Source organism: Cardiocondyla obscurior, linkage group LG14 (assembly GCF_019399895.1).
Source record: "Cardiocondyla obscurior isolate alpha-2009 linkage group LG14, Cobs3.1, whole genome shotgun sequence".
Lineage (NCBI taxonomy): Eukaryota > Metazoa > Arthropoda > Insecta > Hymenoptera > Formicidae > Cardiocondyla > Cardiocondyla obscurior.
The window spans coordinates 206,707-218,752 of NC_091877.1; the positions used below are offsets into that span (position 1 = coordinate 206,707).

At 36.1% G+C, this 12,046-nt stretch overlaps 1 protein-coding gene across 2 annotated transcripts in view; it reads right to left on the reverse strand.

Annotated features, from left to right (window-relative positions):
- LOC139108127 (uncharacterized) overlaps window positions 1–12,046 on the reverse strand; it is a 75,413-nt gene that overhangs the window by 58,521 nt on the left and 4,846 nt on the right. Inside the window, exons 3-5 of one of the 2 annotated variants that reach the window (XM_070666196.1) lie at window positions 11,152–11,256; window positions 10,755–11,049; window positions 10,601–10,644 (exon numbers count right to left, since the gene is read on the reverse strand). The gene's annotated coding sequence lies outside the window, so the exon portion shown is untranslated. Of the gene's footprint in view, window positions 1–4,227; window positions 4,785–10,600; window positions 10,645–10,754; window positions 11,050–11,151; window positions 11,257–12,046 lie in introns of those variants that run through there. The other variant, XR_011546613.1, reaches the window with a different exon arrangement.

Sequence of the window (12,046 nt, forward strand, 5' to 3'; positions counted from 1 at the left end):
TCCTACTCGATATCATTGTACGAATATTGTAATATGGTAAAAAGCTCATATATTATTAATTTTTACGACATATCATCAAGTATGTATTAAAGACATTTTGTGCGAACACGTGCATTTAATTATTTACAAAGCGATAGGATTAAATTTTACGAAAATATGACGATTAGATGTTTCCCACGTTTGACAATAAATTAAAAAAAAAAAGAACAAAAATTGTTTGTAATTACTTTCAACTTTGTTGTAATTTTATACTCAAAAACCGAATTCTTAAGAAAATTCGAAAAATTACTTTTTGCATTACATAGGTACCTATTCGCAGTTGTTTTAAAGAGAAAGAAAGTTACGAGATCAATTAAATTGCGGAATGTTCAGCACGCGCGTGCTAAGAACTTGACCCAATGCCCTACTCGGAATTTTCAAGATGCATCGACTCGATCGTATCTAAGGGATACTTGTTGAATACTCGAAACAGGAATTCAATACGCAACTGTCAGCCTCGTGAACCTCAAACAACTTACTCGACGACAATGTGCGGTACGGAGTTACCTTTAGACATTTCAAGCTGGCAAAAATTGATGACTTGCACGAGAGAGAAGTACGGATGGAAGTACAGATTACGTGGAAACGAAAAGAGCAATGAATTCGAGATTGAATCGAGGAAATCTTGTGTCTTAGAAATAGTACGAGAAAGATAGGTCAAATGCATACAGTAAGTTTAACGGAATACAGTTTTGGCTGACGGCGCATTGACTTATTCCACTGAAACTTTCAGAAACGTAAAAGCCTTGTAACTTGAGAGAAAATACTTTCCAGGCGCATTATTCAAATTTTTACTACTTGGATCAAGCGAAACTATCTAAAGTATTAGTTCAGAATTCATTCTTAAGATTATCAAATAAAATAAGTAATATAATATAAATTATTAAAAATAGACAAAAGGTTTTTTTTTTACGTAAGAATTCCTGCGTCGAAAGAATTTAAAAGAGAATGGCAAAAAAAAATGTTGTAAATTTATTTAGAAGCCGCCACGATTAGGTGGTTAAATCTTACGCGAAATGCTTTCATAAGCTTTCCCTTTGTTTCGTAAAACGGGGAAAATTAGTTGCACCATCGCCCTTTGGCTCATATTAATGGAACGTATTTATGTAACGACGATGCCTCCAGCGCTGCGGGCCATTTAGCCCATAAGGTTTAGCCGATGTTTTCGTGGTTCGACGTAACCGGAGGATTTACTCCCTGGATGTAGGTAGCTCGCAATTGCGATTACCATAAATATTGAAAAGAGCGAGAGTTTACTTTCTTGAGTTAATAACCGCATATTCGCTTATGCTCGCGCCGTAATATCAATATTCATGCGAATACACAACTTTTATCGAGAGCGAAAATATTGGCATGGCCGCGGCGTTGCAGCGAAACTTTATGAATAGCTTTTTAATATTGTTACCGCGTAATCGATTTATGACCGAGCGCGTTTCCGAAACGGCGTGGCGTAACTTCTTCGCGCAAAATTTCGTCATTGGCGGCCTAATTTACGGGGAACGAAAAGCCGCGATGTGTTTCTTTATGCGAAACAGCACGGCGGGTTCATCGTAAAATCCTGTCCTGCGAAATTTTAACTCAAGCTCGGAACGAATACAAATAACGTAGACGAGGGGAAGTTTTATCCGAGTGACGGATAACGATGATGAATGAATCCGCCACGTTTCTGTGTAAAATAAGACTTTTTATCCCTAGTTAAGTTTTTCCTGAACAACTGTCGTTCCTGATCGGTAATAATCTCATCGTAATCTCACCTCTTGCGAGGTGACGTAGTTCTTTACTACATAGAAAATAATCTGTCTTAGAATAATCTTTCACACGATAGAATAATGCAGTCCCGTAATATTATCCTTCAAACGTTAATATAAAGTGATATCGCGCGTGAAAAATGATGATAAGTGACTTTTTAATAAAATTTTATCGTCACTACAAGTATATAAATTCTAATACTATGTACCACGTGGCGATCGTGCCAAAGGTTTTTATAACTACGCACGTGTTAAAATATGTATTTAAACGATGTACTTTAATCGTAAAATTCTGTTAAAGTAATCAAATAAAAATATTTAAAAATTAATCGTAATATTCTATTATATCTTGTTCTCTGATATTTATTATCGACTTAACCATAGTGTTCCTCTACCAAGAGATAGCATTATCTGAATGCTCTTTTCTCAGGACGATCGATGTTAGCTCCTGTTCTAGTGCGACTTATCTTCATTCGAGTAACTATTATTACGTAAGCACCCTTGTATCCAATGCAATACTTATCGACGCTATTGAATAATCGACAGGAAAGAAAAGCGCGACTGCTCGTGTTTTAAAGATTCGTAAAGAATTCGAAAAGTATTCACTCGATGACTGATATTTTGAGAAAACGCGTCTCTTAAAGAGTTATTCTAGACCTTTATTAGAAATCACTGAAGTTACGGCTATTTGCGTTTCTCGAGAACGTAATTCAATATTCTCTGAAGTTTATAAAGGAAAGAGAATAAGAAAAAAAAAAATTTGAAATATTATTCTCTTTCTGTTTGTATCGACTTGAAAGCACGCTGGGCAAATGATTATTGCGATTTCGCATTATATCAGTTGATTGCACGTGAACAATTGTCATCTACAGAATAACCTAGGAAGCTGATGTTAATTTTCAGCACAAATGCATTGAGTACTTGGAAGTTTTCCCCATTAAACCCGAACGTTGAAATATGTTAAAAATTAATATTATTTTCACGAACCACAAGTTCTTAATTTTCTCGGAATACGAAAATTCGACGGTAAAATATTAAAAACTTGTAAAGTACAGTATTGGAATTTTCTCTGGAGAAAAATAGGTTAAAAAATGTTTTTTTTTTTTAGCAATCTGTCATGCAGATTAACCTTAGCAACTACAGTATATGTGGCAATATCGGCACCCTGCCAAATATTCGAGACGAAAAACTCAATTCAATTTCCCTTAAAAGCGTATGATTTTCAAAGAAAACGATGTCACCGTTTATTGATATTGCAATATTATTATTCTACCGATATAAAATATTAATATTTTATAATTTTATTGCTACTCCGTCACATTTTTGTATTTTTATATAATTGGATTCTATTTCGTGCCCTATAAAGTTGTAATTTTTCTACCAAAAAACAGATGTATCGAATCCGTAGAATAAAAATATTTCTAATATACGTGGAAATTTATTTTAAATTATTACAAATGACGAGTTCATCATAAGGCTCTAAATTTCTACAAATATTGTTGGAAACGATAATTAAATGATATTTGAGAAAACTTATTTCCAATTCGTTTAAAAATAGAACTGATTTAACGAAGTCGACGGGTTATTTACTTTCCAGTAGTATGAAGTTAAATATAGCGTACCTGTGTTCGATTGCCTCGCGCTCGAAAAATTTTATGAGAATTACATGTTATTTCCTCAAACCATGACATTTTTATTATAATAATTATGTCACAAAATAATTGATAACAGCGTTAGCTTAATGACGAATAGAAATTAATGTACTTTTATTTTCGAAACACGACTATACTTTTAATCAAAGTCAACGTCAGAAATAATATAGTTGTTATTTAATGACTTTATAAATATAAAATTAACCATTTTTTATGATCTTTTATAAGAACTCTTATTAGATTGAAAAATGAAATTAAGAATTTATTGCTTCAAGAAATTTAAACACAAATTGTTTTTAATAACCAAAAGAAATTAACAATTACAGTCAAAATATTTTAAATATACTTATAGAATCAATTATCAATAATTTGTAGACATATCTGTAATTTTTTATCAACAGAAAGGTAAAACGGTCAATCTTCATGCTACGGATCGAGACAGTGAGAACTACGTCAAACGATTTGACGATCTAAATTAACGAATATTTATTCCCATCCTAGGCAATCGTACCGATCAATTACACGTCTGATCATTATCAATATTCTAGTCGATTACAATAACAATGTTGCGCGATAAAGCGCAGGACGTCGCAGTAGTGCGACGCAACAGGATACTCGAACGCGGAGTGCAGCTTTCCGTCGCGGGAAAATGCAACGCCTCACTTTGCGAATCACTCAAACGAGATACGGGTCACGATAATTCATCGCTCCGGGCTCCTCCGCGCCCGTTGAATTCTCAAGAGATTCAAGAGGGTGCCGCAGGAGGAAAGATGGTTGATAACGCGTACCTGTTACGCCGCCGTGGCGCCTTCGGTGTCGCGTGAATGTTTCTGCGGTGACAGCGGTACCGTTGCGGTATATCTAGCCGGGTAATGTTACGAGGCGAGGGATCCCTCCCGGTCCTTCCGGTATCGTGACGTTGCGAGTAACACCTGAACCGGATGCGAGCGAATAACGCGGTCCCAAGGTAATCGACGGACGCGGAAGGCTCGCGTCGCGACGCCGCTCTGACGACCGTCGGCGTCGACCCGGCCGTAGCAGGCTACCTCGCACCCTCTCCTGGTGCCCCGTCACCACCACCCTAAGCTACGTAATACGACGCGCAAGCGTGGCCGCAGGTGCGGGGGAGCGCGCGCTTCTCCTACGGACACCTCCACGCACCTTGCGAGCGGAGCAGGTACCGTTTACGTAGGTGCCACGACCTCGGATGTCGCAGGCAGGTAGCCCCGTGCTCCTAGGTCAGATGGATCGTCCGACCCTCACGACATCTTTCACTTCTTTCATCGTAAAAGTTTAGCGCAGTTCACGAAGGAAAGATCAATGATAATATAATTTACGTACGTAACAGAAATGTACGAGAAACTTGACGAAATAAAAGATGTGACTATTAATTCGCGGCTCGATATTTGAATTCATGTTATATTTTGTATATTATTAGTAAAAAAAATTCTGTGTGTATGTCACAAACGAAGTTCCAAGGTAATTGGATGTCTTTTTATGAACAATTTCTGCGCAAGTTGTAGCCGATTCTTCTTGCGAGAATATCGAGATACAAGTGATTGAGAAAGCAATCTTTTTCGTGAGTTGAACATGAAAAAGTTAATGAATAACGGAATGACATTTTCCAAGCATAGATAATTTCAGGAAAAATTTACTTTAATATAATTTAAATTTTATTTTACTTAATTATGACAAATCACTATTAGTGCAAAAAATTTTAAAAATTGTAAATGATGATTTTGCTTTATTTCCTGTGCAGATAAAACTAATAATGTTTTAATTAATGTATCATATTCTGCATATTACATATTACAATCTGTGTAATTTAAAATATTTTACTATTATTTTAGTCTTGCTAAAATTGCAATTTACACGAATTTGAAATTTACTTCAATTGAATTTATATATTTAATTACAAGTTGCTTATTTGTTAAAGCCTACATCATGCTCGAGGCAAATACTTATTTTAGAAATAATCTGATGCAAAGAAAAAAAGAAGAAAAAAAAACTACATATGGGACAACAAATATCTCGATTTATCTTCTTTATAGAAACCTTTTGTAGTACATAAATAGATTTTAGTCGACGAGAATACGCGTGAAGGAAGATGCAGATGTTGGACATTGAGATTTATGTGTATGTATGAATGACACTTTCACCCCTTCGAGCGTGGGTTACACGCCCTGTACATCTCACCCCATACATTTCTGTTGACGTACGTCGCGTGGGAGCGTGAAGCGTCACGATTTCCGCCTTTCTAATTTCATCGCCAAAATTCACTTTTCTCGTAAAAAGTGTCACACAAAGAGAAAAATTATTACAATCGAAAATCTGTCTCGTTAATGCATCAATTCGAATTCGCTTTTCAACTTTTATTCGTAATTAAATAAATTAAATAATCTAAAATCAATTTTTATATTCCTTTCGTAAATTATAAATTATTGCTGCTCGGGATTTTTAATTATTAACACCGAAAGTTTAGTTCGTAAAATTCAACGATTCAACGTTATCATATATTCAAATAATTACTTCACTAACTATTGGCGCATTTTAGACTCATGAGAGTAACTGTTGCTTGTACGCGATGCTTTTACTATAATTACTCGTTAGAGAGTTACTCGACAGCGGTAAAATATCTCGAATAAGAGGTAATTTTGGACAATTACTCGTTCGCATTATAGACTGCACTAATGAAATTCCATCTTACAAAATTGCGTTAGATAGTCGAGGGCAAAGTAGATAAAGACGGCCTTTTGCCACGCTCGGTTCACTCGGATTTGTACGGTTAAAGTGGATTTCCTGGACACGTCGTCGTTCGCCCGAATATCCTTTTAGGGTCGGTAGGTTTCCCGCAAATGTTGTTGCAGAGAAAGAGAGAGAGAAAGAGAGAGAGAGAGAGAGAGAGAGTGTGTGTGGTAGGAAGTTGGGGTGGATTTACCGCGATGGTTGTAACTTTTGTCCATTGATTGATGCAGTCGGTATCAATCGATTACCCCATTCGCTCGCAATAAAATCTATTAATACGATCAAAGCTGTCCTACTTACACAGAAAAGAAAAATCGTCCTCTCGACTTTCCTAACCGAATATATAACGACAATTCCCAACTGAAATATATAACGTGAAACTTGCAACGTTGATCTCTCGGAAGAGCGAAAATTTCCATTAATAAAAAAATATTTGCGTTATTTTACAAAATATATTCGAATGGAGATATTCCGCGAAACATTTTTGGCACAAATTTTTACTTTAATACAAATAAAAATAAAAGAAACAAAAAAATACCGCGAGCGTTTACAAAAATTTTGTGCTCATTCAGTGAAAATGGAATAACGCGCAACAATATGTTTTATGAGTTATCACAGAAAATTACGAAAGGTATTCGTGTACTTTCTTGTGGAATGAAACATTTATTATAAAATAAAAAAATATAATTTAAAAAATCTCCATAAGAATATAATTATTTTGTGTTATTAACATAAATGTCTAATATAAAATACGTATAGCTTATAAATTGATTTAAAAACTTAAGAAACAAATAATTGAACTAATACATCAACGACTCTGATAGGAAACGTTAGGACAACGTAACGATTGATGATGAGAATATTGAGCGAAGTGGTTTTAAAACAGACAAGAGGATCGTTCGATTTTTTCAAGATAAAAAATCATGCGTTTAAAGAAATAATAGAATTTTTTTTCCTGCAGCTATTTTGTACGCGTTTTGCATTTTATCGCGCAATAATTAAAGATATATCAGCAAATATTATGATTAAATATATTAATATTAAAAAAGATATTTAAAAAAATTGACTTTATAATTATAAACTCATCAAATAACAATTTTGTTGCCAATATTATTTACTTGAAATGTGGCATATTAATTGATTTTCCTTCTTTTTAAAGTTGTAGCGACAGAATCAAAAGAATAAAGAGAAAAGGCACGAGCGAAACGCGAATACGCAGCTGCAGCTATTCTCACAATGTTAGCAAATCCGACGATAAAGATAACATCATGCATAGAAGGCATTAGGCTTTATCTCCTTAGAGCCGTCTATGTCACGCTATACTGTTTATGCTGTCGAGTTTATCCTTAAATAGCCGCGTTGGAGTACTTGCACCTTGTAAATCATAGAGGGAATGCGAAATTTGCTTGAGCGATATACGTCTCGAAACATAATATTGCAGTAAATTTCAACCCAAAGTGATAATTAAAATAATAAGATATATTATATGTTTTACATACACAAAGATTATGTATGTATAATTCATAATTTTGCGATAACTTATTTAACAAGCTCGAAATTAAATACTTCTCGGGTATATGCTCTTTTAAAAACTATTCGTTTTTTTAATTCTTTTTTTTAATTTATTCAATTTGACACGTCACACCGCTAAGATTTATCGCGATAAGTACTCGTTGAAATATTTTACTTCCATTCCATTTCACTATGCAAATATCGTGTGGATAAATACAGATTTCCACGGTCCCGGAAAATTCAATAATTTTAATAATGCCTTTCTTGTACATTATATTACCATAAAAAAGCTTGTAATATACGTTTTTGTTTTGCAATATGTAAAATAAGAGTCAACAATTTATCTCAATAATTAATTGCTGTAAGTTCAAATTTATAACAGAGCTTTTTCAGTAGTTGGCTCTAAGTCAGTTTTAACTAGTTAGATCTACAATTAACTGTGTACCAAAATCAAGATTTAACTAGTTAAAGCAAGTATTAATGAAAGGGCTTTGTTAGAACTAATTTCGAATAGTTAGATTGAGTTTTGATGGATTTTGAGTTATGATTGTGCGATAAGTAACAACCAAATGCACAATAGGTAGACTTATTAATATTATTAACATTATTAAAACCTATTTGAACGTTCCTGGGCTATTAAAATAAATACCTTTCTATTTCAAAGTGGTTTAAATCGTTAATTTAATTATTTAAATTAGTGCTAAGCCGTGAAGGTATTTTAATTTTATTACGACGCAAAAATCTAGACACTTTTAAATGTCGTCGGTATAAATTTCGTATACACGCGTAATTCTATCGCGAATAAAATTCTTCAACCGTATCCGTCGATAAACTTTTACAAATATTAAAGCTCCTTGTTTCTCATTTCGCAATTCCTGCCGTCATTCCTTCGTATATTGGCTATCGAATAGTCACCGATTTCCTTCCAATACTTATCGGTATTTCAAAGAATGCTATCGCATGTACCCCCCCGATCGTTAATATTCTCTCTGTCCTTCGACAGCAGAGAAGGAAAGAGAACGGACTATTGTATCGTTATCTAGACATCCTTCGATGTGTGCTTTATGTTCCTGATTCCGCGAAAAACTATCACGTTTCTCCGGTCATTAAAAATTCTTTTTGTGGATTAATACAAAATTTAATACGTCATAAATAAAATTTATTATAAGAAAATATTTTAGTTGTTTGCAAAGGCATAGAAAAGTAAGAGAATTTCAACGCAAACTTGTTCCGCGAAGTTCAGCTAATTAAAAATTGACTTTATTATTAAAAACTTTCTCGTTTTTTCATTTTTAAACTTTCCATTGAAAGAGCACAATAAATATGAAAGACGTAAGTTTATTCAGATCACGCGCATGTTAAAAGACATTCAACATTTTTTACTCTTCGAGAACATAAACTCTGACCTCTCGTCAAGTTGTCTTCGTGCTCACGTTCCGATTTAACGTTTATAGGATACCGAAGGTTGATCGAAAAAAAAAAAAGAAAGATAAACGACTCGATGGATATTTTATTTTTTATAGCGTTTGAGAAAGTCTTATTATTTGATCATGATTTCATTACTTTTAGTAAATCTCCATTGCGTTCTTATCAAATCAGCCGTTCAAACTCATTTACGTTTATAAGGATTATTAATCAAGCAGCAAATTCTCGGTAGCGAGATAGAAAAAAATAATTATTATAACAATTGTTTTGTCTAAATTTTTCGTGTAAAAAAACCGATCAATAAATTAAAACCTACTACGATTATAAGTATGTTAATCGCCAGGTTCGACAAATCCTATCTTCAATCTTTTTATTACAAATAAAAAAACCGCGTTATCGATTTAAAAATGATAATGAAATATCTGGGTCTGCACGAGTGTTATGACGTAATCCGTCAAAATTATGTGCGCGATCTTTCCCCGGTGGTGCAAAAAAAAAGGGGGCGACGGGTGCAATTTTTTTTATGTAAAGCAGTCGCGAGCGCAAGAAAAAAAATTGATTGAAAGTAAGATCACTGGTTTTAAAATGCAAAGTCGCATCGGAGAAACCGCACCCTTCCCCAAGCTCCCAAGATCTTCTTTGCGAGAATGTTCGTCGCGGCAAATTGCAATTTTGTCTTTAAGGCCGGCAAAAGAAAAGTGTTATTTAAAGGATAGACTTGAAAGATTGTGCCAAGTCGACTAAGTAAAGATTGTGGATCCTCAGGCGAGTAATTGAATTTTTTTTCACAGAGCGCGTAGCAATAACAGTAACTGACGCGGAATCTAAATTTTATTCGCAATTATTGTAACGAGAATAATCTATCCGCGAAACGCAGCGATTTTATCTGTTTCTATAAAATCAAAGCTGCTAATATCGCAGAAAACTATTTAAATAATTTGTATATTATTGTGTGTACGATATTATAAACGTCGGTAAAAAAAAGAAATTACTTTTTCGAGCAGTTGATAAAAATTAATTAGACTGAAATAAGTTTCGAGGCAATCATAGATAGTGCTTTCGAGGACTGTCGACTAAAATTTAAACTTTCAAAAGGAATAGCATCGTGGGAACGTTTAACTTTCAAAATGCAGCCCGACGAGTTGCTCGATTGTGCTTGAAAAATTTAAATGCGCTATTAAAAGTTCGGGATAAGATGCCAGATGGTAGCATGCTAATGTCATCAGCGCGCGATGTCTTTGCAGGAGAATTCTCGACGTAATTGCTGCTATTTACAGGCCGCGTTTATAAGTTGTTACGCCTACCCGTTCGTTTCATCTCGTTCTTAATATTTGAGTCAACTATCGACTTTCTATTTTCTTAAAGCTGTAGTATTACTCTTTCGTTGCCGCGTTTTGAACATTAGAGGAAACCATGCGCACGCTTTGCGTGCGCTATTTTTCGAAAGGTCTAACTACGTAAAAAAGTCATACGACTTACCGAACTGCATGAGCATCAGCGGAGTTGATGAGTTCTGCCGGTGGCTGTAACATAAAAAAAGATTTAATGTAGACGTAAAGTATTAATAAAATTAATAAAAAAAAAGTAGAATTTTTTATTTGACAAAGATTTTATTAAATAAATGTATCCTTACCTATGAGTTGCTCCGCCGATGCAGGATGCCCATCCCGGGCCTGCTCCTCCTCCCAGATGGGACGTGACGAGCCATCCTTCCGCGCACAAGTAACTCGCGAACGCGTCCGGGTGAAGTTAAAATCCCGAAAATTATTTAGCAAATTTTTCGACACTCCCGAATTAAAAAGAATCGTAAAAAAAAACGCCCGGTAACTGTCGGCAGCCCCGAACGACCGACGAACTGGCTGCAGTTCGTATAATTTCGAATTAACGTGCGGCACTGAGCGATGCGACGCAGCGGAGTTTCTCTTGACCTGAAACAGAAAAAAAAACAATTATTTAGTAGATATAAAATATAATTAAATAAAAAAATTATAAAACGTTATTAAAAATCCAAAGGAAAAATTGATATATACCCATGGGTTGCTCCGCCGGGGCAGGATACCCTTCCTGGGCCTCCTCCTCCTCTCAGGATGTCCTCGGGTTGTCGGGTCGATCCTCCTTCGATGGCAAAGTATTATCTGAAACAGTAAAAATTCCAATGAATATTTCGTTCTGTTCAATGTGCTATTGAGCGCGTATTGTTTATCGTACCGAGCGCGTATGTTATGAGTGCGGGTGTATAGGCGCGCGTGTTATTGTGCTAGGTGACCGGACGCATACTCTAGCGCTAGCACGCTAGCGCGCACCGTCCCGCCTCTTCTCCCCACGCTCCCCGCGCCTACGGTAGTCTTTACGATTAGGAAGTGCGACGAACTAATATGATCTAGACTTGGAGTTCTTATAACACTTCGACCGTGAATGTCGCAGCTCCGATGCTTGCGTACTGTCCTCCCCCCCCCCTTCTCCCTACACTCCCCGCGCCTACGGTCGTCTTTACGATTAGGAAGAGCGACGAACTTTGATCTAGAATCGGAGTTCCTATAACACTTCGACCGCGAACGTCGCAGCTCCGATGCTCGCGTATCGTCACCCGACTAAAAGTACGCGAAACTATCACGGCGGAATAAAGAACGTGATTCACCTACATGTGCCCGGTCGAGTGTCGGTGAGTGGGCATCGGCGGTGTCCTTGTGCGAGACACTGAGGTTCGCAGGGCTTCAGGGCGAGGTGAGACATGGGTGCACGACGATGAACCGTGCTGGAGTACACGCAGGTGCCTCGATATCCGTCTCGAAAGATCTCTGCGTGGACCGCGTGGACCGGCGTATAAATCTCGTCTGCGCAACAGGCAGCGTAGATCCTTCGCGATCAAGCGATCGATGGAGCGCTGTGATTGGTCGGCGCGCTAGTGCCTCACACTGCCTCACC